The sequence below is a fragment of the Lepus europaeus genome, chromosome 21 (genome assembly GCF_033115175.1).
Source record: "Lepus europaeus isolate LE1 chromosome 21, mLepTim1.pri, whole genome shotgun sequence".
NCBI classification, from domain to species: Eukaryota; Metazoa; Chordata; class Mammalia; order Lagomorpha; family Leporidae; genus Lepus; species Lepus europaeus.
In genome coordinates, this window is record NC_084847.1 from 45,759,724 (window position 1) to 45,764,975 (window position 5,252).

General features: G+C 45.2%; 1 pseudogene; it reads left to right on the forward strand.

Annotated features, from left to right (window-relative positions):
* The first annotated feature begins 363 nt into the window (after positions 1–363).
* Positions 364–3,735, forward strand: LOC133750806 (26S proteasome regulatory subunit 10B-like; annotated as a pseudogene).
* The last annotated feature ends 1,517 nt before the right edge of the window (positions 3,736–5,252 follow it).

Here is a 5,252-nt window from a genome sequence, read left to right on the forward strand (position 1 = left end):
CCATTCCTGACTCTTTCAAACTTTCTTCAAACTCCAGGCACATCACTGTGGCTGCTAGAGAGGAGGTGTCCCGCTGGCCTGCGCTGGGCATGGGGTCCCCCTGTAGTACTTGGCCCCAAGGGAATGTGGCAGCTGCAGAGGCTCCCACTCCTGAGCTACACAGCATGAGTGTAGTGAGTGGTGAGTGCATGCTGGGCATGGGGAGGGTCCTGGAGCACCTGGGTGCATGTGGCTCTGTCAGGCCCAAGCCTCGACCTTTCAGGGTTGCCCAGTTTTCTGCTTGGGCACCAACCCCACTGAGCCATCTGGATTTGGGGCTCTGAGGGCAGGAGTGTGGCACCTCTTGCCAGTTCCTTCTCTGAGCAGAAAGTAGTGGAGATACTGGCTGAGTGCCACGTGTGTTGGTGCAGCATGCGGGCAGGTGCAATAGGCACATGGGCTGTGCTTGCTGGCACAGGTGCTGCTCTGCCACACTTGATCTTGTGGCAGTTGTGGTGATTAGGAAAGTGGGTTCTTTGCAGACCCCAGGGAGGTGACATTTCTCATGATGGCATGCCCCTGCGGGAACAGTTGGAACCACGCATAGGCATCTAAAGATAGGAGAAAATAGTGATTGCTAACTGACCAGCCACGGGGTCACAGCTGTGCTGGGTGAGTGAGGAGTCCCTGCCCAACCCGCACAGCACCCGGAGGCAGCAGTGCTTTGTTCATCGCTGTGTTACTTACTGCTTTCTCTCCCTGAGTTACAGCCACCCCAAATGGCATAGAATTTTCTCAAGCATGTAATTTGAGGAGTGACTGTGAATCTAGGAAACAGTTTGGTCTTATTAAGGTAATCATTAAAACCACGCTGAAAAGCATTTGTAGGTCAAATTTTCACTGACTAATTTTTGCTCACTGTTTCCTCTGATTTGTTCTTTCTCTTTGTGAACTCCCTACCCCCTATCTCCCTGTTACCTGGTAATCTTGGAATTCACTTTGGAAATGAAGGGCAGGTCTACCTCTCTGGGTTCCACCTTGGTGAATGTCACAGGCAGTCCCTTCTTTACCAATTGGGCAGTTGTTCCATGCATGCTACTTCATGAGCACATGAACTTTTTGAGTTGCTGAAGGAGGCTTGTTGGGTTTATCCAGTAAAATACTGTGTACCAGTGGTTGGGAACCCTGTTTCCTGTGAGACCTTTGGAACTGACTAGGGTGGTTGTATGTGCCTGATTAACGACATTTCCCTCTTTCTTAATACGGAGTGATACAGTTAGAAGCAAACAGTCTTGGCTGTGTCCACACCAGGCATTTTTAAGTAGACTAGCCATTCTAAAAGTCCAGCATGCAGACCCTCCCAGTGAGGGTTGTGTATATGAGATAAGCTTTTCTTGGCTCTTGTGTTTTGAGATGTTTGGACCTCATATATCATCTGAGGACATTGGTACCCATCTGGGCAACACTTATGTTGCTGCCACTGAACAACTAATGAAATTGATCATTTTAGCAAACGTTTCTTATTTATTCATTTGTTCTCTTTAGAACTCAAAAGTTTGGAGCTTTGATTTAGTTTCAAATGACACTTACCTTATTTCTAAGTCTGACGAAATGCATCCAGTAACTCCCAGACACTCTCATTCAAATCAGATGCAATTAAGGGTCTGTTTTGTAAGCTGTTTGATTGAACAGGTCTGTTAGTGTCTTCTATGAATGAAGATAAGGTGAAAATACTAAACCATTTTACAGCCTTTTTTAAAAGATATTTTATTTTTTTGAATGGCAGAGTTACAGAGAGAGGAGGAGAGACACACAGAGATCATCCAACTGCTGGTTCACTCCCCAAATGACCCCAGTCGCCGGGATTGGGCCATGATAAAGCCTGGAGCTTCCTCTGAGTTTCCCATGTGGATGCTGGGGCCCAAGCACTGGGGCCATCCTCTGCTGCTTTCCCAGGTGCATTAGCAGAGATCTGGATTTGAAAGTGAATTAGCCAGTGGGTCTCAAACCATCGCCCATATGGGATGCAGCAGGCAGAGGCTTAACCTGCTAGGACACAATACCAGCCCCATGACAGTGTTTTATGCATGTCCATCAAATCCTATTTGAGACATGACAGCATGTTAACTGTCTTTCAGTTTTCAAAAAACCACACGCACAGAGGAACAAATGCACACACAGCACTGTAGCCAGGCAGCCACAGAGTGACACAGTCTCCAAGTCCCATGTGCACACATGCAAGGCTGGCTATGCTGGTTGGGTTTTCCAGCTTCCTGCGGAGGAGTAGCAATCCCCCTAACTTAAGTCCATCCTGTTATTTCTTTGGGCTGGGGCAAGGGGAATCATGAGAACTAGATCATAATGAATGTTAACTCACATTACTCATTAGCAGTTCTCTTTGGTGTATACCTCAGTTCCTTTACACCATTTTAAGGTGAACATCCACTAGCAGCACATGTGCAGAGTTGTACAGCCAGCACTGGCATCCGATTTCAGAACTTTCTTCTCACTCCTCACCCCCCCCAAGATACATTGTTGGCTGTCATAGACAACTTGACAAAAGTAAGCTGAATCCAGGAATAAGAGTTGCTTTGGGGTCCGGCGCCATGGCTCACTTGGCTAATCCTACGCCTTTGGCACCGGCACCCCATATGGACGCTGGGTTCTAGTCCTGGTCGCTCCTCTTCCAGTCCAGCTCTCTGCTGTGGCTCGGGAAGGCAGTGGAGGATGGCCCAAGTGTTTGGGCACCTGCACCCACAAGGGGGACCAGGAGGAAGTACCTGGCTCCGGGCTTCGGATCGGCACAGTGCTGGTCTTAGTGGCCATTTAGGGGGTAAACCAATGGAAGGAAGACCTTTCTCTCTGTCTCTCTCTCTCTCACTGTCTAGCTCTACCTGTGAAAAAAAGTTGCTTTGGATATGACTACACTAAGTATCATGAGAGATTTGCCAAGAGTGGCAGATTCACTGGTTTACAACATGTGTCATGGGAACCTAGGGAATGTTTCTTACTCTGAGATTAGAGGGCTGTCAGAACAGATCCAGGAATTAAGAGAGGTAATAGAATTACTTCTTAAAACATAGAATTATTCCAGCATGTAGGAATAATACCTCCAAAAGGCTGTTTGTTATATGGAACTCCAGGCACAGGAAGAATGCTTTTGGCAAGAGCTGTTACTAGTCAACTGGATTGTAACTTTTAAAGGTTGTATCTAGTTCTATTGTAGACAAATAGATTGGTGAAAGTGCTTGTTTGATCAGAGAAATGTTTTATTATGCCAGAGACCAACCACCATCCATGCATCATTTTTATGGATGAAATAGACATCGGTTTTCTGAGGGTATATCTGCTGACAGATTCAGAGAATTTTAATGGAGTTCATGAACCAAATGGATGGATTTGATACTCTGCATAGAGTAAAAATGATCATGGCTACAAACAGACTGATCCTGTTTTGCTACGTCTGGGAAGACTGGACAGAAAAAATACATATTGATTTACGACATGAACAAGCAAGGTTAGATATATTGAAAATCCAGAGCTCCCATTCCAAAATATGATGAAATAGATTATGAAGCAATCGAGAACCTTTTAGGTGGCTTTATTGGAGCAGACCTGAAATATTTGTACTGAAGCTGGTATGTTTGCAATTTGTGCTGTCATGAGTTTGTAATACAGGAAGACTTCATGAAAGCCAGCAGAAAAATGACTTATTCTAAGAAGCTAGAGTCTAAATTGTACTACAAACCTGTGTAATTTACTGTAAGGTTTTTGATTGCTGCATGGCAGACTTTGGCTTAATGTAAAAATAAAGCTAAGTAAAATAATGTGTGTATTGGTAATGATCTCATTCAAAGTAAGAGTAAAATATTTATGAGTGGCCGGCACCGTGGCTTAACAGGCTAATCCTCTGCCTTGCGGCACCGGCACACTGGGTTCTAGTCCCGGTTGGGGCACCGGATTCTATCCTGTTGCCCCTCTTCCAGGCCAGCTCTCTGCTATGGCCCGGGAAGGCAGTGGAGGATGGCCCAAGTGCTTGGGCCCTGCACCCGCATGGGAGACCAGGAGAAGCACCTGGCTCCTGGCTTTGGATCAGCGTGATGCACCGGCTGCAGCGGCCATTGGAGGGTGAACCAGCGGCAAAAAGGAAGACCTTTCTCTCTGTCTCTCTCTCTCACTATCCACTCTGCCTGTCAAAAAGATATTTATGAGTAACATAAATTAGTAATATAATTCAGTGACTCCACTTTTAAGATGGGTACAGAAGACATTTTTATGTTGTTAATGTTGTATGTATTGCAGTCTAAATTACCAAAGAGGAATGTATTGAAGCTTTTCATATTTGCTATGTGAACATTTTGTAGAACATTGAAAATGGTCTGGGAGTAGTACCAGAGAGTGTTTCTTATGATTTATTTTATATCATTTGAATATTGATTTAGATAGGCTATGGGAGGAAGTGAAACATCAGATCTGTGGTATTTAAGATCCCCCATAATATATAGCATTGATAGTCTTTCTAATCTATTACTTAGGAACCCAAGAAATCCCCACAATAAATTTGATTTCACCACCAAAGTGTGTCTTCAACCTGCCTCTCTTTGCCACCACTCTAAGGGAAGCCAAGGCAAAACTGAACTCTGTTCTTGCATGGCTCATAGAGCGGGTGCCTATATAAATTCTGTATTCTGGATGCCCCAAATGTCTGGTTCTAACCCCAACCCTAGCCCTAGCCACCATAATTCTCTTGACTGAATTCAGTGACCTCTGAGCTGATTTCTTCTATCAGTAACCTTTTCTTCTAGAGTATGTTTTCCACTCAGCATCCAAAGAAATCTTTCTGTAAAAATGCATTTTTAAAAATTTTTGAAAGGGAGGGAGCTGGTTGGGAATGGATAGGAGGGAGAGAGGAGAGAGGACAGAGGAGAGAGAGGAGAGGGGAGAGTGGGAGGGGAGTGGTTGGAAGGGAGTGGGATGAGGGGGGAGGGAGGAGAGGAGAGAGCAGAGAGGGAGAGAGAGATTCTGCATCCACTTGTTTATTCTACGAATATAACCCTGTGACTTGACTCCTTGTGTGTGGCTGCCTACTTTGTGCTATCCTTGATGGTTTCTTTGTACTTCTCTTCCTTCTCTCTTGCTTGTGCACTACCTTCCATTTCAGACCACCTCTGAAATGCTCTGTTCCTTTACCTTTGGGCACCCCATTTCTCTTGAGGTGATCTTACTCTTGTTTCTTGAACCAAAGTCTCTATGAGACTACCTTCCAAAGTAGT